The following is a 25,692-nucleotide window of genomic DNA, read 5'->3' on the forward strand; positions in this document are numbered from 1 at the left end:
CAAGATTCAAACGGTCCCGACAGCCCAGCATTCTGGGCCAAAAACAAAGCCTGTTGTGCAAGTACAGGCTGGGCGGGGGCAGTTCGAAACTTCCTCGAGTCCATGAGACCTGCCCTGGCAACCATCCACGTGAAACAGAGCTGGGTGCAGTCTCTGACCGCAAGGTTCATCGGAGCTCACAGTGCCAAGAGTAAGGCAATCTTAAATGGCATCAAAAGTAGGACAGGGTCCAGTTCATGGAAGAAAATGGTAATACTCCCACTCTATCCCACAATGGTCAGGCCATGAGCGCAGGATTCAGCTAGGACACCACACTTTTAATTTTTTAGCGGGTTAAAATCACAGCATTTAAAAAGCACCCCGGGGCTTCCCTGGTGGCGCAGTGATTAGGAAGCCGCCTGCCAATGCAGGGGACATGGGTACGAGTCCTGGTCCAGGAAAATGACCCATGCCGCAGAGCAACTAAGCCCGTGCGCCACAGCTACTGAGCCTGCGCTCTGAAGCCCATGAGCCACAGCTACTGAAGCCCGTGCGCCTAGAGCCTGTGCTCCCAACAAGAGAAGCCACCACAGTGAGAAGCCCGCGCAACACAAGAGTAGCCCCCACTCGCCGCAACCAGAGAAAAGCCCGTGCACAGCAACGAAGACCCAACACAGCCAAAAATTAAACTTATTTTAAAAATAAATAAAAAGCACCCAATAGGTTATAGTGAAAAATCTTTATTCCACCCAGTCTCCTCCTCAGAGGCAACCAACATTACCCATTTCTGTTGTACTCTTTCAAATGCACTGCATGTATATACAAGCAAATAAGCATATATTCTCCTCTTTCACTTAAAAAACATATCCTATAGAGTTCTACGCCAGTACCTGAGAAGCAGCCTCATTCTCTTCCACAGTCACAGGGTTCAAAAGCTTGGAGACCCTAGATTGATGAACATTTAGGTTATCCCAGTCTTTTGCTTCTGCAAATCATGTTGTAAGAAACAAACACATCATTTCTCACATATGCAGACATACCTGTAGAACAAATTCCAAAAACTGGAATTACAAGGACAAAAAGTGGCTGCATATGTAGTTGCGACGGGTATTGTCAAATGGGACACTGCCTTTTAAAGAGAGTCATGGACAAAATGGGGTTTCCCAAAAGAGGGGGCTAGAAATTACGCCCTAGAAGGAAAAGGCAAAGAGCCTTAGTGTGGAGAAATGAGAACCGTCACCTTCAAATACCCAGGGCCACCACCAGTAAGTTCTGTCCTTACTCACCACAGCCGGGACACATCCTCGGATACTTAAACTCATCATCCCACATGACTCTTACGACAGCCCTAAGGGATGGGCATTTTTACGCAGACAAGCAAACTGAGGCCAGAGTCCTCGTGCCAAAAGCCACAAAGCTGATAAGGGGCACAGCCAAGACTGAGACCAAACTGGGCAGCTCAACCGTCTGTGCTCCTCAGCCCCCCCAACTCCCGGCTGCAGACGTGAATCACACAAGCAGCTTCTGCAGAAGCTCCGCCTTCAGCTTCTGACGCAGGACGCAGCACGTACAGGTTGTCTCAGGTGAATCCAATATGTAGTGAGGGCTGAGAACTACTGCCCTGGTCTACAGTAGCTCTCCAACAAGGGCAGGCATTGGACTCACCTGGAACCCTTTTAAAACAATTTTCAAGCCCCACCCCACCCCCGAGTTTCTGAGTCAGCAGTTCTGGGGTGGTGCTGAGGAGTTTGTATTTCTAGCAACTTCCCAGGTGATGCTGATGCAGCTGGCTCACGCTTTGAGAACTACTGCTCTGGAAGCAAGAGCTACCACTACTCCTTGTAATAGATAACAATTAACATTTTACAAGGCACGTCACCCCAGTGAACGTTCACTGCTTTGGAAGGTCCAATGGGATAATGTCCTCTGCAAAATGAAGTGAGAACAGACACTCAAGTGTCTTAGCCAAGTTCATACAGGTTGCAAGTGATACAAAACTTTCATTTCTTTCTTTCTTTTTTTTTTTAATAAATGTCTTTGCCTTGTACTGCTGACATCTAGTTCAATGCTCCTTCTACTATACGAATACCAGACTCCAGGAGGCAAGAACCTTGTCTATCTTGTTACTGAGACATGGTGCCCAAAGGAGGAAATTATAAGACGAGTTGATGACAACTCATATTAAAGAATTCTAATAATTAGGAGCATTCAAAAATAAAATGAACTGCCTCAGTGAATAGTGAGCTCCCCTTCCTTGGAGAGACACCAGCAGAAGCCAACAAGCCAAGGGACAGAAATGTCACAAAGCAATTCTACGTTCCAAGGGAACCTCCTTCACCTCTAACAATTTTTGCAAAGCTAAACTTTGATTCTCGTGCACCCCAGTAGAGAGGAGGTACTCTCTAAATCCTTCTTCAGTATGGGTCCACTAGCCTGCCAACAGCTTCACCACATAAATTTAGAGAAATTACTTCACTCCTGTGCCTCAGTTTCCCTGGACACAAAATGAAGGGGGCTCATCAGTCAGTCCCTGGGAATTATCTAACAAAATGACTGGCAAATAACAAACAACTAACAGAGGTACCAAAGTACTTAAAATGCCGACGACGTCTGCCTCTTCTCCTCTCTGCCAGTCTGCACTGCAACTAATCCTGCATTTAACTGGTATTTCCATGAAAATTAAACTTAATGAATATCCAAGGGCAAATTCAAAATCACACTGATTCCCCCCCTTTTAATTCCATGTCTTCACCAGTTTAATTACTGGTCTATCATATTTTTAAAATTCATTCTTCAAGCAGCCACCTATTGGGCACCCACTGTGGGCAGAGAATTGCACAAGAACCTCGGGGAATACAGGGGAGACTCACGCCGGCCCTGTCCTCTGGGGCAGCACACCTACGTTTACCACTTTTCGCAGTTTCAGGACAGCTCTGGATTTCTTCCACCTGGGTAATGTGGAGGGCTTCACCAGAATTTACTAGTGTAAAATTCTGTGTTTACAGGTCAACCTTCACAAGGAAAACCACAGCACAGATTAACAGAATGAGAAGTGAGCCAAGATCTTAATTTTTAAGATCTAAAATCCTAGGTGCCAAGGTTTTATCTTTATGAAGGGACAAAATACAACGCCCTCACCTAAGACCATTTCTTTCACACCTGAGTGATATGAAGGGGTCAGGCTGAGAGCGGTTTTCAGGCAACAGCTTCGCAAAGTCACCAGCACTGTGGAATCTTAGGGGCTATTAGGAGATTTCTGAGGGGAAAGGATAAGAAACTGGGGAAGACTCCCAGCCAGCCATATAAAGCCCTAATTTACTTGCTTTGAACACTAAAAACTGTGTTTTCAGACACAATACCAAAAACAAGGGGAACACGCGTAGCAGCTATTAAAAAATTATGAGCCTCCCTTAATAACTTCACAAAGATGATCAGGATCGGAGGGGAAGCAAAGCGGAGATGCCGTTTGTCAAAGAGAAGGTGAAACCTGTGGCTCCATGTTAGACGATGCAAATGACCTCGTCAGAATGCAGGAGCCGAGGCAGAATGACTCAGAAAAGGGAAGCTGGGCAAACACTCCAAAGCCAGAGTTGAAAAGCTGAGATGGGTGTTTATTGCAATGATTCAGCTCATAAACAGATTCTGACGGTCACATTCAGGTGCATGTTAACAAGGCTTTTCTTCTTCAAGAAATATCAAAGCCAGCCTGCTGAACACTTCACAAGCACACACCGTCAAGAATTAGGACACCTAGGGCTTCCCTGGTGGCGCAGTGCTTGAGAGTCCGCCTGCCGATGCAGGGCACACGGGTTCCTGCTCCGGTCCGGGAGGATCCCACATGCCGTGGAGCGGCTGGGCCTGTGAGCCATGGTCACCGAGACTGCACGTCCGGAGCCTGTGCTCCGCAACGGGAGAGGCCACAACAGTGAGAGGCCCGCGTACCGCCAAAAAAAAAAAAAAAAAAAAAGAATTAGGACACCTAAACTATGGGCCAGTTTGCTGAAGGCATCAGACCTAGGATAAAACATCAAGTGAGCTAACATTTTATTTTTCCAGTTCCTGTGGTCATATATATGGCTGAGGAGATTAGGGCTGAAAGGATCAGAGGTTGAGATCATGTAGCCCAGCTCCCCAAACTCTAAGATGTCTAAGCATCAGCTGCAGTGCCTGTTAGAAGCAGAATCCCAGGACCCACACCCAAGAGTCTGACAGTATATGAATGGGGAGAGGAGCTACCCCCCACCCCTCCCCAGGACCCAGTATTTCAAGGAGCACCCTGTGACGTTCTAAGGCAGGTGGTCCCTAGGCCACTGCTTGAGAAAACTGACCTGGTCCAACAGCCATTTTTATAAATAAGTGAAAAAAGTAAAGCCCAGAGAGGTGATAGTACCTTCCTTGCCCAAGTCCAACTTCCTAAATCCAGGGCTGGCTCCACCAGGAAGAAATCCATAAGTATAAATAGATGCCACAGTTGCTGAAGGGCAGGGCCAACCCCTAGGGCAGCAGACAGCAAGCTAGCTTCTTAAACAGAGCTCTAGTCACCTCTGCCTGTGAGCATCTGCAGGGCAGGGACTGAGTCCCATTCATTTCTGCATCACCACTCATATAGCAGGCGCTCATGAGTTTGGTTATGGTCAGATGAAAGCTATTACCTACCTCTGCCTACAATGCCTTCCAAAAGGCTGGGCCACCTGGTACATTCCCCACCCAAGCCTTCCAGCCCCAGTTCAGGGGTCACCTCCTCTGAGAAATAACTGTCCTTCCCTCCTAACTCTCCCAGAGGACCCTGTACATGCCTGTTAGCACTTATCACCCAGCTTTGTAATTATCCTGTTTACCTAGGAGACTCCTCAAGGGCAATGATTTTGGTCTTTGAAACCTGGGCCCCAAGCTCAGCTTGCCAAGCAGAAGTTGCTCAACAAATGTTTACAAGGTGTTCAATAAATGGGAGGGGGCAGGAAGGATAAGAGGGAGAAACTAATTTTTTTCATCTTTTATTTATTTTTTTATTAGTCACCTATTTTTATATATATTAGTGTATACATGTCAATCCCAATCTCCCAGTTCATCCCACCCCCCCACCCCACCTCCTCGTCGTTTTCCCCCCTTGGTGTCCATACGTTTGTTCTCTACATCTGTGTCTCCATTTCTGCCTTGCACACAGGTTCATGTGTACCATTTTTCTAGAGTCCACATATATGCATTAATATACGATATTTGTTTTCCTGTTTCTGACTTCACTCTGTATGAGTCTCTAGGTCCATCCACGTCTCTACAAATGACCCAATTTCATTCCTTTTTATGGCTGAGTAATATTCCATTGTATATATGTACCACATCTTCTTTATCCATTCATCTGTCGATGGGCATTTAGGTTGCTTCCATGTCCTGGCTATTGTAAATAGTACTGCAACGAACATTCGGGTGCATGTGCCTTCTTGAATTATGGTTTTGGGAGAAGCTAATCTTAAATACCTTGCTGCAGACTCAAAACCCTAGGAAGCTGCAGATGTGCTTCCCTGGGGAAAAGAAAAACCCCTATTATTTCCTCTGTTCATGTTTGAAAAGTCAAGTCATTGTCTCTCCGGTGCTACCACCATCAGAGAGGTCTGTTGGCTGCACTTGGAAAGAGCCTCACCTGTCGATTTTCCCAAACCCACACACACCTGTGGTCCATCATCAACACATTGTCAGCTCCCTCCTCCCAGCGTACCCACAGCTTCCAGAGCCCCCGGGGTCCTCCCACAGTAGCCATGGTCTGTACCTTCTGAACTGAGCCCAGGGCACTTATCTCTGCCCACTTCGTACTGTTGCCCTCTCCTCCTGGGCATCTGCGGACAATACTCCTCAAGGCACAGGCCAGGCAACACACCCAGGGAAGGACTCCAAACATCCAGAGCTTCAAAAGGAGGCTTTTCAGGCAAAGCTGATTTCTCCTTGAGGTGAGGCCACAGCCAGACACCCGCCCTCCACCGGCTGTGATGTGCCCCTGTGCTGGAGATGACTAACAGCTCACAACCTTAGAGCTGCACTAAGTTTACCACTTCAAGGGGTCTACTCTGTGCTGATACCCTGACACTCTCACCTTTGCAAGTCCTGCCCAGCTGGCAAGGCTCGCCCCACCCTTTACCTCTCTGTTCCCTCTGCCTGGTGAGGTGCCAGCCAGGACCCCATTTCCTCTGAAAGGCTAAGTGACTTGCCCAAGGTCACACAGCACAAAAGTAGGACTGGGGGGAAAGTGAGGCTTTCACACTCAGACTCTGCAGCCAGCTCTCCTTCTCGCTGCCACACTGTCCACCACTGACCCACCGTCTCGAGAACCCAGGGTGGTTTTCCTACCCTCTCAGTCAGGGCCTTCCATTTTCCAATCTAACAAACCTTTGGGCTCCTTGGAGAGTTTTTCCTATTCACATTTTAGCTGCTATATAACAAAACCAGACTTCCTGTTTCTTTCTTGTGTTTATTATGCTCAGGGTATTTTTCCTAGTGCCCTGAGAATTATTCCCACAGGAAACATTCAGCTCCTCTGGAACTGTTTTGACACTAAAACCCCTTTCCCTGAGAACTTTCCTTATGGGGCATAACCAGGCTGGCAGCGGCTGAGAAGCCGCAGTGTGGAGGGGGGAGCACCGACTTCGAGGCAGGGTGTCAACCATCCTGGCTCCACCACCAAACTGTGCGACCCACCAGTCAGCTTCACCTTCTTGAGCCTCAGTTTCCCCATCCGGAAAATATAGATAATAAAGCCTAACTGAAGAGGTTGTTGCCAAGATTCAAGATCACGTAGCTACTACACCTAGCACAGGGGCTGACAGGCTATTCCCCCCAAACTGGAGCTATTTTTTCAACTGCTTTTGGGCACACGGATGTGGGGGAAGCACAATATATAGTTTTTTTGTGCCCAGAGAATTCTTCCCATAGGCCTCCAGCCGTGAATAATTGCAGTCGGAGGAGAAATCAGAAATGAAGGAGGCTGCTTTGACACCTCAGGAAAGCAAAAAAGGATGATGACTGCTCTCCTAGGGCTAAAAAGGCCTCTCAAACACCCCAGTTCCCTCACTCCCAACCCACAACCTTCTGGCGGCATGCTTTCTCCAAGTCCCTGGAGTTCAGTGAGTCTCATTTCCTCATCTGCAGGACAGAGAGAACCTTACCAACAGCCCCAGCCCTTCAGGATGACGTCAGGCAATGTTTCTCAGCCTGTGGTCTGCAAACCACCTGTGCACTGGGCCCTGGTGGTTGCCTCCCCAGCCCCTAGTCCTCGGTCCTTCTTCCTTCCTAACAGACCCTCCACTTTGTCCAGGTACCCAGCCCTGCTCCAGATGACTCCAGAAGTGCGGCTGCCTCCTGGTGAACAGTGATTGGCCTGGGGTGATCATGGGACCCAGCTCCAGCCAAGGAGGCACCGTGGAAGGTGCTGGAGGTGCCTCAGATGCCTGAGAGAGGGCCGGGAATTGATCTATGTCCTTCTTCCTCTGGATGTGGTTGCGTCTGACTAAAATGTTTGGAAATGCTGCAGCCGTCTTATCCCCAGCCTGCAGATGAAGCCAGCACCCAAGATGGCAGAGATGGGAAGAACTCGGGGCTCTGTTGACATCACGGAGCCACTGAATTAACCCCAAAGCCCACCCAACCTCTGGATTCAGAATCGCCCCCACTGCACAGCTCCGGCGGGAGGGGGGCATAATCCACAGTGCAGACCACATGAATGGCGGGTCGTGGAGTTGAGTAGGGCACCACTCCTGTTTGAGAGATGATGAGTTTCCCTACTGCTGGCCAATCTGAGTTGGAGTTTGTTACAAGCAGCTGAAGATATTCAGACAACCTGTACAAACCTAGGGGACAGTGTTGAAAATACAGATTCTTGGGTCCCACCAGGGAGGAATATGCATTTTTAACAAGTACCCCAGGTGATTCTGATGCTCCCCAAAGCAGAAGAACCACTGCTTTAATGGAATGTAAGAGACGCAGTGCAGGGCCAGGCACACAGGCAAACTCTGTCAGTCCAAAATGGACTAACCAGAGAAACGCTGGCCCGGCTTCCTATTTCCTGTGCAAAGCTACTGCAGAAAGAACAAAGGAGGCAAGAGAGGGGAGGATGAGTTGTCAACCAAACCTTACCTCTTCCCACGAAAGGCTGCTCGGCACAGTTTCAGGGAAACGTCTGCTACCATTCTGCCAGAACCCTCTCCTGTGACAATCCGCCTCTCTTGGTTTCCTCTGCAGCAGCAGCTGGAGCCATTACCTGGATCTTCTTTCAGTGCCAAGCACAGCACACAGCATAGCGGCTCACGGCCACACGGCCCGTCATCCCCGCTCTCCCAGTGGCCCTTTCAACTTTATTAAAGGTCATCTTCCTGGCCTGGCCATCTCTTATCACGCACGGACCACCCCCTGTGGCACCAGGAAACTTCAAGGGAAGCTGGATTTATTAGAAGATAAAAGAAGGAGCTGGCTGAGGCACCAGGCTGATTCCTGAAAGTATTGTTTCCTAAATGTCAGAGGTGCAGTGTCCTTAGGGGTTGGACCCTAACCCCCCTCCTTCCAAGGGGGAAACCAAGACCAAAGAGGGGGTGGGACTTGGGGCTCCATTCACACAGCTCTTCCTCTTCAGCATCAGTCAGTCATGGCAATGGTAACGGGTGGAGTGGGGACAGAGACCGCTTAGTGTGGAAAAAAAAAAAAAGACTGACGGGAGGGGCAGGCACTAATTTAGAGAGACCTTTGAGGATACCAGTTGTCTAGATAAACCACGAAGGCCATGGGCAGCGAAGAACATCTCACCTACCCTTTTTCATGTTAGGATCCTTGAGGCTAATTAATCTGGGCCTCTTTTTTCAGTTAATAAATACCTGAGTGGCTGTTAAATGCAGAGCACTACACCAGGGGTCGAAGTGACAGGAGAAGGGTTCCAGAGCTGAGGAGAACGTGAAGGACCTCAGTGTACCAGTGAAGATAAGGCAAATACTTACAGTAGAAAGTAAAAAGCAAGTCCCATTAGGGGAAGTGTCTTCAGAAAGCCTCGTCAACTCCCCCACGCTCAACAGTAAACAGGCATCCGTCTCCCTGTGCTTCCCCACAAGCTGAGCAATGATGCTGCTGCGATCTGCAGCTACGACACTGAACTGTAATCGCCTGTTCGTTCATCTGTCTCTCTCTGTCTCCGACAACAAGGGACTCATCATCTGGTTCATCTCTAGCACAGGTCCTGGCACAGGAAACACTCGGTAAAGGCTGCTTCACGAAATGGATAAATGGATGGATGGATGGATGGGTGGGTGGACGGACAATGGATGGGTAAGCGGAGGCACAGGGATGCCAAAGAGTTCTGGCCAGGGAATCAGGGAAGGATTCATGAGGGGCTGAGGTATGTGAGCTGGATCTTGAAGCATTTAGGCAACTGGAGATGCAGGGAGGACCCATTTCATCCAAAGTGCCTAACACCATCTTAGGCATAAAGCTGGTGCTTAATAAATGCTTCCTGGATGAGTTTACTACAGAACTGGCTTTCCTAGTGAAGGAAGCTGGCTTCATTTCCCACAGCCTTTTGTTTCTCCCTAGGTAAACAGAAGCAACTCTTAAACAGCAGTTAAATTGATAAACCAAGGGAAAGGTCACTGCCTCCCAGTCTCTACAAACACTCCTATCCAAAGACTCCAATCCAAAGTTTAACAGAATGAGGAAACTCCATTTCTGCTGATAAGGAGTTTTCCAGGACATACTGTTAAGTGACAAAGGCAATGTATATCACCTCCCTTATGTATCTATCTGCATATAGAAATATTGGAAGGACTACATAAGAGACTAAAAAGAAATAATAATCTTTAGGGGAATCTAATCTTTAGGGGAATAAATCATTTATCACGTAAACTGGGGTACTTTTGAGCATGAAAGAAGGTGTTACTGATAATTCACTGGGACAGAGAACGTAAACTAGGACTGTCGTGGGCAACTGGAATGTATATTCAGCCCACCTAATGGGGACCAGGTTGGGGGAGGAAGGGAAGTGGACACGGCAGGGGTGAGAATGAAAATTTTCAATGCACACATTTTCACAGTGTTTTGATTTCTGAACCATGTGTATGTAGCAACCATTTAAAAATGTAATCACCTTTTTAATGGGGGGAAAAAGGCTAAAGAATTTAGCCTTCCAAGTCTCTTGGACAAAGGAAGCTCATGCGGGGGCACCATCGAACAGCCACCCTGTAAAGCACCCCTAGAGATTAAATGAAATCATTGCTCACAGCACAACCATCTTGCAGCAGACAAGAAAACAACCCTGAGAGAAGAGAGCCATGCATGGCCTAAAAAGGCTTTGACTCCTCGTGAGGCCAGCTGAGATGGGGAACACGGGGGGAATATAAACAGTGTGACAGACAAAAAGCAGTTCAGGTTTTACACAATCATGGCAACAAAGTGAGATTGATTTGGGACTGAATTAAGCTCTTTATATTGTTTCTACTTAAAAAGGAAATGTATTGACTACAGTCCTCCTCACAGATTTATCTTCCCTGACATCAGGCACATTCATAACCTATTTTAAATTCCAAGGAACAATGCTGTGAATACCAGTCTGTTGCACCAGAATGTTTTAGAGGCTGGGAAGAAGCTTCTCTGACTTTTAATTGCTCAGGAAACGGGCGCAATGTAGATTTTCTTACCAGTCCTAACTTCCGGTTAGAAAACCGCTTATCCAGGATGCAGGTCTACCTTTGGAAGAGCCGCTTTGGAGTAATCTTAGGGACCATGTGTGGTGTCACTTCGGCTTTTCGTCTCTTTTGTAACCATCTCCTCCTTTCAGGTGTCACCACAACTCCTCAGGCTCAGGTCTAAATTACCTGGACTCGAGGTGTCTCTTCCCCAGCCTCCAGGCTCCACCAAGCACCATGGGCACTGACCTCCCCAAGGCCCGCCTGAACGCGTCCCACCCAGGGCTCCCCACAGCCTTTAGGATACCAGGACCGTATGACTATCATCCAGACAGGGACACTTGAGAGTGAAAGAGGGCTCTATTAATAATCACACTGGGGCAACAGGCAAAGCCACCCTGGGAAACTGGAAGGTGAGGTCATCAACTATAGCATAAATAAGCTTGAATTCAAGACTCCCCACCCTCTGGCCTCAACTCATCTTTCCAGTCTTTCTGCATCCTGCATGGTCCAATCCCAAAGGACCTGCAGTTACCCAGCATGCCCTGGGCTTTGCTATCCCTGTGCATTTGCTCACACCATTTCTTCCCCTGCTCTACCCCACCCCTGGCCAGAGCCCCATCTATGTAGGTCTAACTTCTACACTTCCTCCAAAATCCAAGTCAAATGATGCCACTCTTTACTGCATTCATTCAACAAATATTTACTGACTGCTCATTATGTGTTAGGCACATAGTGAAGAAGACTGAAAAAATTCCACCTCTTATGGAACTTTGGGGGGTGTGTGTGTGTGTGTGTACACAATTGTGATAGCAGGTACTAAGGATGGACACCGGGCAATATGCTGGAGGCCACCCTGTTAAGGTTTTGTATAGACACACCTACAGCCCCACAAGGCTGTGGGCTCCTTGAAGGCTATGCCCAAGAGACCCATCTTAGAGCCCTGCTGGACCCATCACACACCCCTAGATACAGCAGGCACTCAACAAACATTTGCTGAGTAAAGAATTAATATTAAAGAAGTTTATTTATTTAGTCTGGAGACAGTTTCCTAACAAGGAGTTCCAAGTTCTCCACGAATCTGTATAGGATCAAAGGGGAACCTGAATTTCCATCAACCTTAGAGAAACACGCCACATCCGACAGCTGTGCCTCTCATTCCACACTGATACTGCAAGGGAGCTAAGGTCACCCTGGTTCAATACTCCACTGTTTCTCCAGAGGTTAACTGACTCACCCAAGTCCTGCGATGTGCAGATAAAACTGCTCAGAGAAGCTTAAGTAAAGGCCATGGGTCCCTAGTCTTTCCCAGATGTGTTTGCAGTTCTGCCCTAAGTGGCCCTGGGCAGACGAGAGTTAGATTAAACAGTAACTAGTAACAAAGGAGTCTGGCAAGCGGCACAGTCACATCCAAGTGCATCTGCAACACGGGCACCCCTTTCTCAGACGTATCGATGGCGAGTAGTCGTAGCAATAATTTAATAAAAGCATTTTATGAAGGAAAAAAATAGACAATTAGCTGGATCTGAGTTCTTATTTCAATTACACCCAGAGAAACAGCTGAATGGGTTCTCAGAGGCCCGGACTGGACCCCACCCACCTCTCACCTGCTGCGGCTCATCCGCAGCCCTGGGTCACCCTGGCCTGTCAGCCTTGCTGGAATGTTTCCTCAAGGCCTGCACCCACCACGCCGGCCCCTCGGGGCTCAGTCAGTGAGGAATCCAAACTGCAAACATCCATTAAGGTACAACACAAGTCCCTGGAGGTAAGGGAACAACTCAAGTTCTTCAGGTGGGCTTTCCAGATGGCTTTCCACTAGCCCTGTGCCTGAGGTGAAGGTACAAGGTCAGGGGTTCTCAACCTCAGCCCACTGACATCTGGCGTGGGATAACGCTTGGTTGTGGGGTTGTCCTGCATTGTCAGATGTGCAGGAGCAGGCTGGCCTCCACCCACCAGATGCCAGTGGCACCCCCTACACTGTGACAAGCAAAATAACTCCAGACATTGCCAAATGTTCTGTAGGAGTAAAACTGCCTCGGCTGAGAACCATGCCTAAAGGGCGCCCCCCCGCCAAAATGTGCTATTCTATACATCCCCAAATGCTCAAGGCATCTGCAGCTCCCAGTCCTATAAAACACCTTAAGGGTTAAAGGCAGAGCTTTTGATCAGATGGATCACGGTTGGAGTCCTGGCTCTACCTCTTACTAACTCTGCAACGTGAGGTAGGTCACTTAGCCTCTTTAAGCCTCAGTTCCTTCACCTGTAAAATGGGAACAATAAAACAGCACCTATCTCATGGGGAGGCCGTGGTAGTTACATAAAATGACGCGTAAAGATTGCCTGACACAGTGAGGATTCAATAAATGTTAGTGATTATTTACAGGCTGGAAAATTCCTTTTAGCCAAGCCTAGAGTTTAGTCTTCTATTTCTGTGGCTTCTGATCTTCCCCCTCCTTCCTATGCCCTTTCCACCTGTTAAATGCCTTTGGTCTCAACCTTTGGTCTTAAGGAATCTTTCCTGCAGGTTCAAAGGCATCTGAGGTTAAAGTGAGGGAAAGAAAACACACACACACACACACACACACACACACACACACACACACACACACAGAACCTTTCAGCTCCAACCCTACCCAGACCAGCTCTCCAGACAAAGGCTTCCATTGTTGTCTAAAAACAAACTTTTCCACAGGGAGGCTTTAAAAAAGCCATAAAAATCTCGAAGTCTCCAGATTCTAGTTCTCATCACCATCCTGCCCCTGACCTTGGCATATCCCTTCACTTTCGGGGCCTCAGTTTCCTAATCTGTAAAATGAGGGACTGAGACCCTGATGAGCTCCAAGACACTGCGCTGTACTGGAATGCTGCAGCACGGAGGGCAGCTGGACCACACTTTAAGTAAGTGCTTAACTATAAGGGTCATAAAGACAAATCATTCCCCTTTTTCCCTACATTGCCCTGAGAGCCAGTAGAACATAGTATCTGCAGAATACAGAAATGGGTCTCTGTTGCCATTGGAGTCAGAGGTCTGAGTAAAGTGAAACCCTGCACTGCTGAGACCTTAGGCAAATTAGTTCATCTCTCTAATCCTGTTGCCTTATCTGTAAAATGGGATAATAGAGGCAGAAATGATGTAAAGATTATGAGACAAAGATCATGAAACCAGCCGGCACAGAGCTGGTGTACACACTAGGTATTCAAAAAACATGTGCCTGGGGCTTCCCTGGTGGCGCAGTGGTTAAGAATCTGCCTGCTGAGCAGGGGACACGGGTTCGAGCCCTAGTCTGGGAAGATTCCACGTGCTGCGGAGCAACTAAGCCCGTGTGCCACAACTACTGAGCCTGAGCTCTAGAGACCGTGAGCCACAACTACTGAGCCCGTGTGCCACAACTACTGAAGCCCACGCACCTACAGCCCATGCTCCACAACAAGAGAAGCCACCGCAATGAGAAGCCTGCGCACCGCAACAAAGAGTAGCCCCTGCTCACCGCAACTAGAGAAAGCCCGCGCGCAGCAACAAAGACCCAATGCAGCCAAACATAAATAAATAAATAAATTTATTTTTTAAAAAAACAAAAAACATGTGCCCTCCTTTCTGGACTCTCCATCTGAAGTCTTATACTGTAACTCCATGTCAATCTCCTCTTCTGGAAAGTCCTTCCTTCTCTCCTTTCCCAAGGCTCTGTCCAAGCCCTCCTCTGTCAGGAAGGCTTCTCTGCACAGACTCTGTTCCTAAAGGTCCAAGGCCAGAGTCTCCCAAAGGCTGGCTTGGGGAGTGGGGTGGGAGGGGCAGGTGGAGAGAAGGAGGGGCAGGAGTTCACTAACAACCAGTTCCCTGCCCAGAGAATTTCCTTTTTGTGAATCCAGGACGATTAACCCCTCCCCTGCTCCACCCCCGAATGGAGCGGTGACCTCAACACTGTCCAGGCTTGGCCGTTATACACTCCTTATGTCAGAGTCTCATAAGCACCCTGAGAGGGCAGGTGAGTCTGGATGGTCTTCTCCCCACAACTTCTCATCCAACCTGGTCACCCAGAGCCCCTCCCCCACCCCCGCTGCCCGCTCCAGGAAGACAAAAACCTGCGGTTTCTTCTCTCTTCTCTGTGGGGCGGCCTCACAAATTCACAGATCTCCAGACCAGACCCTTCCCCTTGTCCAAACCCTAGGACTGAAATGACTCTGCTGTCTGAGATGAGCTGGAACCATAGGGTAGAGGTGCCTACTGACCAAAAAAAAAAAAGCGCAGGAGATCAGGGAATTGGCCCAAGATCTCTCAGCTAGTTCAGAGTCAGGGCTGGGTTAGAACAGGGGTCTCTGGGCTCTCTAGACACATGAAGCCTCTGCCCACACCCTCCTTCTCACCAGCCAGGTCCCCTGCTGTCCCAAGCATCACCATCTCCCAGGCAGGGAAGCCCACAGTCACCTCCACCTCTCCCCTTGCCTCGAGTCTCCTTCTTATCACCAAGACCAGTAACTCTTCAGTGATAAGGGGCCACTGTCTGGTCCCTATCACCTTGGGACAAGGACAGCAAGCCTTTTTCATGCCACTCTCCCATTCAACAACCTGCCACGGCTCCTCTGTCCCACTGGATCAAACCTCTCCTGCCCTACACGCCCGACCCCCAGGCACCGCCTTCACCAGCTCTGGCCCACCTGGCCTTACCCTGCTCCCCTACACGCCCCTAACCCTCTCTCCTGGATGTTCTCCTCTCAGCTCTCTCCCCAGACTCTGGCCCATATCACTTCCCTCCTTGGCAAGTCTTCCCTCCCTGGCTTTCTCCCTATCCTGTTGCCCTTCAAGCCCCCCTCTCCAGACTTGAGGGCCTCAGGCTGGCATCCTCCTGGCCCCTGTTGTCACCATGCTTCTGAGCTATCTGAGCTTTATCTCCTCACCAAACCACAAAGAGCCACCCAACAACCTGGCCACATTCCTTCCAGCTCCAGCCTCAGCCTGGCATTCACTCCACAAACATTATCCGAGTGCCTCTAAGGTGCCAGAAAGTGCTTGTCCTCGCTCTTGAAACCCTCCTTACCCTTCAAGGCACCGCTGAGACACCACCTGCTCTGTGACTCCCTCCCCTATCCACCTTCCCCCTCCACCCCCAGGAGTCTTCCTATCTTCACCTTAGGATCTCCTAGTTGTCCTCGAGCCCATGTGCCACTCCCCCCACCCCGTGTCCTCCCTAAGATCCAGACCTTCTCTTCCTTACTCCTGGCTGGGCCCCGTACGATACCCATACCAAGAAGATGCCCAGTGAACAGCCTTCACAGGGAACTGAAGCATAATCTGTCCAGCAGGCCAGTCTGGGCTCCTGGGTGGCCTCAAGCTCCATTCATCCAAGTGACCTCTTACTGTTCCCCCAAGATTGGATTTGGGCCCAGAATGAGTCAAATGACCTCTTATCATTCTTCCAAAATTAGGCTTTCCTCTTTAATTACACCTTATCTAGCCACACTATGTAGATTCCAATTACATAATTACTTCAAGCCCTGGGACTTAAAAAGAAAGAAGCGTGTAGGATTACACAGGTAAGTGAACACATCAAATATGCATACTCACATATACCATGAGCCACTTTCTTGTTCATATACAACTTTTTGTTTGTTTGTTTGGCGGTACACGGGCCTCTCACTGCTGTGGCCTCTCCCATTGCAGAGCACAGGCTCCGGACGCGCAGGCTCAGCGGCCATGGCTCACGGGCCCAGCCGCTCCGCGGCATGCGGGATCCTCCCGGACCGGGGCACAAACCTGTGTCCCCTGCATCGGCAGGCGGACCCTCAACCACTGCGCCACCAGGGAAGCCCCAGATACAACTTTTTAACCCAGAAAATATAGCCCACGGGGGGTGGGGCTGGGGTGTCTAAATCACATTAAGGTAAAAATCTCCCCGGGTAGATGAAGGAGAATGTCATGGAGAAGCCAGACCCTGACAGGGGTTCTGAAAGAGGCTGGAAATCAGTCCCCAGCCCTCTCCCCTTCCCCTCCTGCAATGAAGAGAAGGGGGCTGTGTGGCCTTCGGCATGGGAGATTTTTGGAAGCATAACTAGGCCTGAGCCCTCCTAAGCAAAATGCCCGCCCTCTTCTGAACTCCAGGTTCTCTCTCTCTCCTAAGGCACATCTGCACAGCTCTAGTAGGAGACCCCACTAGACTGTGTCCACCCTGCAGACAGGGGCCCCGTCTCACCCATTCTGGTATTCCCAATTCTCAATCCCCCCCCCCCACCGACACCAGGAGGGGCGTCCAGCAGGCCCTCATCCTGTCTTATACTCCAGCCTTATTGAAGCCTCTGCCCTTCTCACGCCACCCTGCCTTCAGCAGGAACGCCCTCCTCCGGGCTGGGTCCAGCTCCCCTCCTGTGTGGCCCCCACGGCCCCCTGTACTTGCCCTAACTTACCGCTCATCACGCTTTGGCATAAAAACTCTTCCACGTGCCTATCTCTCCCTTCAGACCAGTGGTCACCAAACTTTTTGATCATACCTTCCTATCAGTAAAATCGCTTTGAGCACATTTACTGATAATGATAAAATCTGGACTACTATCAATATAAATAGGAAAGCTACATCTTTCTTCTATTTGAGTTAAGGAATAAATAGAACTTTAACAGATAATGTTTCCTCTCAATAGCGACCTTGAGAACTCACCCACCGCTCTAGGCCAGGAATTCTGTGAGGACAGAAGGAGTTTGATTCCCTCTGTATTCCCAGAATCTGGGACAGACCTGAAAACTTAGTAAATGAATTCATTTGCTCCACACACAGGGAGCACCTCCTGTGGGCCAGGCACATGCTAGGTAGGCACTGGGCATAGAATGCCTGGCTGCTTGCCTCACAGATCCTACAGACTGTTGGGTAGGCAGACAAACAGGACTGGCCAAACAAGTGTACCAAAGCGGCTGACACAAACACTGTGCAGAATGCTCTGTCCAAAACAAATGAATCAGGACAGCCTCAAACACGGGGGTTTAATCTGCTCTGGGGGGTCCGAGAAAGCTTCCCCAGGAATATGCTGCTTCAGCTGAGACCTGAAGGATGAGCAGAGCTAACTAGGTGAGGGAGGAAAGAGCACTCCAGGCTAAGGAAACTGCATGGACAGAAGTCCTGAGGCCGGACAGAGAAGCCTAAGTGTCACGGACTAACAGAGGCCAATAAAACAAAATGAATGAACAAGCTCCAAGTTCCTCTCCTCCCCTTTACTCCTCTCTACTTATCAAAACAGACTGCCCCCCAGTTCCTGCCTCTGAAGGGGTCACTCAGCCCTGCTACATGCCCAGCCACCGAGCCAAGCAAAGCAGGTGGGCTCTCTTGCCTCCCAGCCAGTCCTGCCAGTGGCAGGCTCCCCCCCGCCTCCCCCCAACTCCCCCACCCCTCCTCTGCTTCTTAGGAGCCCAAAAGCCACAGGAAGACACTCCTGAAAACCATGCATGTTGCCATGGGCACCACCAATCAAAGGCTCCTGGGCAGTTTAATTTTTTAAAGAGAGTGTTAAATATTTTACATCTTCTAACAGCATGGCTTCTTCCTTGCCTACAATAGAAGGAAAACCCTATACTCCTTGAACTAAGGATTTATGCAAAATAAATGCCAATCTGCAAGACAGTCCAAGGAGGTGCGTACCCACGGTCAAGGGCATCCTCTGGGTGCTCTGGTTGCCCAGGTGTATGTTCCTTGCGAGAGCAACCTGGACACTCCAGAACCACAGCCACAAAACCTCTTCCCTACTGGAGCTCTTTTGACCCCAAGAAGGGAAAATTATTTACAATGATGCTTCAGGTGAGTGTTTAAATAGCCCATGACTTTAATAATTAAAGATAAAACCAAGACTGTGGGTTGTAATGCAGGCTGGCGGGCTGTGGAGCCTCCTGCTGCAGCAGCTGTCTCGAAGAGGAGCCGTATCTTCTATCAGTGCCCAGGCATGACTAACATTTCCCAGGTCCTAGGGGGGTCCTCGCCCCCTCACACCTGCCGGTGCTGGCTCACTAATGCACCAGGTCCAACTAAAGGCCCCACAAAGCAAAAGTGAAATAGTCCTAAAAGGCCTGAGACCGTCTTGGCCCAGGCTCATGGGCCTGGCAGCCTAATCTTCAGCAACCCACCACAAAACCCTGCGGAGGCCCTGGGCTCCCTCAAGCCCCAGCTTTCTCCAGCTGCTCTATTTTCTGTCCCTGTTGGGATTTTGCTTTCTCTGGAGCCTGATTCATTCTGTCCTGCTTAAAGCAGCCCAGCTCCTACTTTTGCCTTGACTCCTCCCTCGAGATCCCTGGCCCGCTCTCAAGCCCACTGCCCGGGCCACTGGGGCAGCAACTCATATCTCCCCAATCCAATTCCAGCCTTTCTTACCTCATCCCTGCCTTCCAGATCCTGCCTGCTGTGCGCACTGTCTATAAAGAGAGGCCCAAGCACAGACGGGTCAGCAGTATGTATGCTAGAGCAGCCTTGCAAAGACCCCCGAATAGCGACGTACCGTGAAAATGTTCCCATTTTCTCTCCTGTTAGTTTGTTATCAGCAGCTACAACCCCTGACCATCATTTTGTGTTTGTGGGAAACAGTCACCCAACACTGGATCTGCACTGACTAAAGACCAACTCTGAGTGGAGAACAACCTGCAAATGAACTGTCTATTTTTTTACACATCAGACAAGGGAACTGCTCACGTGCACAGCCTCCAGGTTCCATACACATTCCAGGGACTGGCAGTGACTGTTAGGATTTCACATGGTATGTCCAGTGACTTCATACTGGGAGACCAAGCTCAAAGGTGGGCCTGTGGGCAGGTGTTAATAATCGATGTATAAGGCATGATACAAACGAGTAATGAGTTTCCGCGTCCCCACCCATTTCTATTACAACTGCCATGAGCTAGAACATCCCCACGATGCTGAAAAGTCAAGGCCCAAATGGGAATGAGATCGGCAGAGCAAGGTACAGGTTAAGGTACGGTAGTCAGTATTCCTGCTCATTGGTATTGAAACTCAGGCAGCACTTTTACGGCACGTTGAGAATCCAGGTTGCCAGGAACAGACTGCTCACAGGTCATTCCTGGGTCGATCATTACTACACGCCTGACTTCTCAGGTCCACCACTGGCCTTTCTCTACTACCTGCCACATGGGTTATGCATGTCTAGCGTGTCCTCACTACCCCCACGCCCCACATACTTTGCCACACTATAACCTTCCTACTCAAAACCCAAAACAAACTTGAACGCCTGCCAGGGAAGAGCCCAGCCCTCAGGGTGTTAATGAGGAAATAAACTCCAGGAGGGCGGGGCCTATGTCTACATTGCTCATCAGCATTTGTTTAACAAGTGAAATGAGACTGTGGTTATTGAAGCACTTCTTAAACAAAAGTTCCACGTGCAGGCAGGGATTCACCTCTCAAACGGGGCACCATCTCGTCCCTGGGGCTGACAGCAGAGCTCTCTTTCTCTTCACCCAGCAAAATGGGCACCTCTGGAACACGAAGCTACATTACATGGACCTGCTTGCAGGACTGAGCAATCGTGGGAATGCAAATCACCAAGGGATAGAAACCGCTAAGAAAAGACCAGGATCCCTTCTCTCTGCTGCACTTCTCTGGCACATCCCTCTGCTCCACAGGGGTAATGGCAAACATCTCTGACCTCATCCTTCCAAGGTGGAGATGTCAGGGGTGGGGGGAGAGGGGAGGAATGTTTGGGCACCAGAGAAATGGCTGTGGGTAGAGGCAGACCAGGAGGAAGGAGACATCAAAAGGATTCTTGTTTCGAGTACCAGTCACCAGTACTGGAGCTGGGACGGCTTCAGGAACACACTGGCATTTTCACATCAGCTCACGTGACCGAAGCAGCCCCTGGCTTAGACGTACTCAGTTATGTGTCCCTCTCCAGGTGGTCAGTCGGCTCTACAAACACAGCTTTGCCTGCCAATGTTTTTTCCACTCCATGGTCTCCTGTTTGAAAACGCCCCTTGACTCTGCCAATAACTTCAGTCCCCTTCTCATTCTCAATACAGCAACCAGCATTACTGAGTGATTACTACGTGTCAGGCACAGCTCTAAAGACTTACACAGTCCTGTGATGTAGGCACTACTGTTTTCTCCACTTTATAGGTGAGGCAACTGAGGTACAGACTAGAAACTTGCCTGAGGGAGCAGCAGAGCCAGGATGGGGGCCCAAGCAGCCTGAGCGCAGAGATCACACGCCTCGTCACTGCTCCCCGACCTCACTTCCGAGAGAGAAGAGCCGAGCTCCAAGGTAAGAGATCTGCTCCCAGCTCAGGCCCATCCAGCCACAGGACCTTAAACAAATGGCTTTTCTGTGCCTCAGCTGCCTCGACTGTGAAACAAGGCTGATCACGGACGCCTGGTCTAGAAAAAGAGACTCTTAGCTCTGTAGTCCAGCGTCTCCTAAGAGAACATCCTGAGGTGATGGAAAGGTTCTCTCACTGTGCTGTCCATGGGGCAGCTGCTAGTGTCGTGTAGCTATGGAGCACTTGAAATGTGGCTAGTGTGACCGAGAAACTGAATTTTAAACTGTATTTCACTTTAATTAATTTAAACTTACATAGTCACATGTGGCTAGTGGCTACCATACTGGAAAGTTCAACTCTAGTCTATAAATTCCAGGATGGCAGGTGCCACTTCTCTTTGGTCACTGCTGTATTCGCAGAGCCCAGCATAGACCCCAGCCTATGGTTGGAGCTCAGTTAACTATTTGTTGAACAAATCAAAAGCAAAGGACTTTTCAGGTGCTCTAATATGACTTCACTGACACCCAAGCATTGATTCTTCAGGTTCCCTGCCCAGTGGACATCTAACCTCAGCTTGCCCAGGAGCTCAGGCCTCCCAAAGCAGTAAGAGAGGGAGCACCTCTCAAGATGAAAAGCTATGGAGACAAATCTTCTAAAAGTTCTACGGAGCTAAACTATCTCCCTGAAATTTCTACTTACTAGTCCTGGCATGCTAGCTCACAGGTCTGGGAAAAACAAAATAAGTTATGAAACAGCCCTTAAACATTTTTTTTTTCCTTTTTTGCGGTACGCGGGCCTTTCACTGTCGCGGCCTCTCCCGTTGCGGAGCACAGGCTCCGGACGCGCAGGCTCAGCGGCCATGGCTCATGGGCCCAGCCGTTCCGCGGCATGTGGGATCTTCCCAGACCAAGGCACGAACCCGTGTCCCCTGCATCGGCAGGTGGACTCTCAACCACTGCGCCACCAGGGAAGCCCCCTTAAACATTTTTTAAAGATTTTTTTTAATGTGGACCATTTTTTTAAAAAGTCTTTTATTGAATTTGTTACAACATTGCTTCTCTTTTATGTTTTGGTTTTTAGGCATAAGGGATCTTAGCTCCCCAACCAGGGATTGAACCCGAACCCCTGCACTGGAAGGTGAAGTCTTAACCACTGGACCGCCAGGGAAGTCCCAGCACTTAAACATTTTTAAATACAGGATTATATCTGTAAGTCACTTTCTTAGTTAGTATGAGTCCCATCCTAGTTCACTGTAAGGCTGGTTAAACAACTACATGACTGAGATCTGCGTGTGGGGAACAATCCTCCAGTGTCAGGGTTGTGGCCCAGGACTGCTATCTCCGCTGACTTAATGTATTCAGTCCCCCCCTCCGCACCTCCATAAGTGAGCCGCGGCGTATACAGCTAGACTCCCAACGAGCGAGGCTCTATTCTCCAAGCAAGGTTTGGGGATCCTGGCAGAGCAACTCACGTTTTCGTGTCTCCTTGATGTATTCTTTCTAAGTGCAAAAATCTAAGCTTCCATACATCTCCTATGAGCTGAGGACTGTGGCAGACCCAGGAGATACGAAGAGAGCTATAATGTAAGCCTTCACCAGGGGCCCACATCCAGAAAGGGTAAGAGGTGCAATCTGCAGAGCATTACCCCGTGCAAGTTACTGAAGGACGATCAGGAGAAAGACATATGAACCAAACACCATCAACTCAGTGTGACACGTGCCATAACAGACACATGTACAAAATACTGAACTAAAGAGATACCCAGAGGGACCCTGAGCCGTGCCTTGCACACAGCAGGCACTCAGGGCAGTGAAATGAATCAAATCTTGACGAACAGCCCCTTTAAAGGCTGAGGAAACCACAACTCAGATGGGTTAAGTGACTTCTCAAGGTGACCCAAGTTGTTAGTGATGGGGCTGGAGATGGCACCTGGATCTCATCACTTACCAGCCCAACAGTCTATAATCCATCTCACGGCACTTCTTATCCGACCCTTCAGGGGGAGAGTGGCAGGGTCTGCCCACTGCTTGTTATTACATCCATCTCAGAATAAACAATGGATTTATTTCTGGACAACTGTATGTTGGGGATTCTTGAAAATCTGAGGAGCTGCTGTATGTATACCATCTTAGAAACATGCGTCCAATCATTTAACAAACATTTCTTGGGAATATACTATATATCAGGCACCTGTTTAAAGGCTTGGATAAAGAAATGAAACGAACTTCTGGTCAGATCAGAACAGCCACATTTATCTCTGCTCTCTCCCAGAACCCCACAAAAAGGCAGCAGAGGAATCTGTTTTTTAATGGAAAGGAGACGATGGCTGATGAGATATGTTAACAGAATTCTGGAAGAGACAGAGCCGATTGCCATGCGGTCGCTGATTTGGGTTTCTGCTTCATCTGTTCTGCTGAGTGCAAGTAGGGGAGAAAACCACTGAACAAATGGTGACTTATGTCACAGGAACAGGAGAAGGCTCAGGAATGGGGGGCACCAAGGACTGCAAGGGGAGAAGCAGGACGGGACTAGAAAGAGGGGAGCCTGCAGAAAGTTGGCAAAAGGAGCAAAAAGATGCCAGGGTCTCTCCTGCAATCTGCTCAGTCTGGTGACCCCCCTCCCTCAGCCGGCAAGAGGGGGAGGTTCACTGTTTAGGCAACTACACCAGAGACTCTCTGGATTCAGACACAGTTGAGGGAGAGACACAGCTGAGGGAGTTAGGGAGAGGGGGGGCAACTTTCCGAAAACAGATGGACTGAGTGAAAATCTGCATACCAGACAGGGTACCCAGCCTCCTTCCCCATCAAGGCTCCCAGGAGGAGCAACAAACAGGCTATTACACCCCCAGGCATACTCCTCTCCGGGAAAACCCAACATTCCCAGAGAAAAGATCTATATGCACTGATTTCTAGGTGTCCTCAGTGGAAGAAAGGGAGGCTCTCTAATGAATCACTGTACCACGAGGTTCACAAGCCCCTTTCTTGTTGCACAGGTGCCCAATCAGCATTTTGGTCTCCACTCTTAAAATATAAATGGACAGTCAAGGATCAGCATGCATGGAAGGATGGTTCCAATGGGAAATACAGTAACCAAAAGAAGCAGAAAAAAGGGACTTGGAGGAAACAAAGACAATGCAGGGGAAGGAGAAAAACACCAAAAAACGAAATACAACACATATAAGTGGGTTTACTGCACCCATGAAGCAAGAACAAGATGCTATTCAAAACAAAAAAAGAAAAATGAGCCTTCAGAGAACTAGCAAATTCTAGAAAGTAAAGCATGCAAAAATGTTGCAAGCAAAACCATGAAAGCATAAATTAAAAATTCAAAAGGGTTATTAAGGATAAAGCTGAAGATGTCTCTCAAAAGTAAAACAAGGGCTTCCCTGGTGGTGCAGTGGTTGAGAATCCACTTGCCAATGCAGGGGACCAGGGTTCGAGCCCTGGTCTGGGTGGATCCCACATGCCACGGAGCAACTAAGCCCGTGCGCCACAACTACTGAGCCTGTGCTCTAGAGCCCGTGATCCACAACTACTGAGCTCACATGCTGCAACTACTGAGGTCCGTGCACCTGGAGCCCGTGCTCCACAGCAAAAGAAGCCACAGCAATGAGAAGCCTGCGCACCGCGATGAGGAGTGGCCCCTGCTCTCCACAACTAGAGAAAGCCCGCACACAGCAACAAAGACCCAACACAGCCAAAAATAAATAAAATAAATAAATTTATAATAATAAAAAGAAAAAGTAAAGCAAAATGGAAAACAATAAAAGATTTTTAAATTACAAACTTGACCCAGGATGTCCAACATCCAAGTAATAGGAGTTCCAAAGACAAAACACAAGAAAAGGGGAGAAAATGAAATTAACAGAGAAAAATATAAGAAAATGTCCCCAAACTGAAGAATTTGAGTCTTCAGATCAAAAGAGCACACCAAGGAGCCAGCATGATAATTTTTAAAGCAAGAACAATCCAAATACAGGGAAAGAAAGATGATCCTAAAACTTTCCGCAAGAAAAATGCAGGTTACCCGTAAATGATCCAGAATCAGAATAGCATCCAAATTCTGACATCAATATTGGAACCTAGAAAACAGCGGAGCAATGCCTTCAAAACTAAGGGCAAACGGCTTTCAATCTAAAATTCTAGACAAACCAAACCACCAATCAAGTGTGAATGTATAATAGAATAGAACAGCTCAGACATGCAAATGTGAGGTGATCAAGTTGTACAGACCCTCTCTCAGAAACTCCTGAGGAATAAATCAAGAAATAGGAAACAGAGGATCCAACCCAGAGCAAGGTGAGGGAATCCCCATGATGAGTCATGCCCCAGGCCTAGAGGTCAATCAGCAGGGAATAAAGGTGAGGGATGGAGGCCTCTGGGAGGGAGGTCTCCAAGGACAAAAAGACTGTAGTGAAATAAAAAGGAACTTGTGTTATGAAACAGAGATATTTTAAAATGCCATCAGAAACACTGGGAATTAGTAATAAGTACAAAGGAAACTAAATAGGAAAAAAAAAGCAATTATTAACTCAAAAAAATAAAAAAAAGAGACATACAAGAAAGGAAATTTCATTACAGTACAACTATAAGGCTCAGCCATGAACACTATTTACACAGTCAAAATAATATAAGTATTGACTATCGTTGTAACCAAACACTGTGACATAATCACACTGGGAGGACATGAAGGAAGGGAAGTATGTGAGGAGAGGAGGAGTGAAGAGGGGAATAAGGGCTCCTCTCGTCCATAGCAGGACAATAGCCATATCAAGAGAAACAGCTAAAAGGGTTGGAAGTGACTATGGTAGACAGAATAATGGTCCCTCAAAGATGA

The 25,692-nt window shown here is 48.7% G+C and overlaps 1 protein-coding gene across 28 annotated transcripts in view; it reads right to left on the reverse strand.

The window, feature by feature from the left end:
• The window catches only part of SORBS1 (sorbin and SH3 domain containing 1), a 237,912-nt gene that overhangs the window by 205,717 nt on the left and 6,503 nt on the right, over positions 1 to 25,692 (reverse strand). Inside the window, exon 1 of one of the 28 annotated variants that reach the window (XM_082674007.1) lies at positions 870 to 887. The exons of the other annotated variants lie outside the window; for them this stretch is intronic. The gene's annotated coding sequence lies outside the window, so the exon portion shown is untranslated. Of the gene's footprint in view, positions 1 to 869; positions 888 to 25,692 lie in introns of those variants that run through there. 28 annotated transcript variants of the gene reach the window in all.

Source organism: Grampus griseus (assembly GCF_964374135.1).
Source record: "Grampus griseus genome assembly, chromosome: 16".
Taxonomy (NCBI): domain Eukaryota; kingdom Metazoa; phylum Chordata; class Mammalia; order Artiodactyla; family Delphinidae; genus Grampus; species Grampus griseus.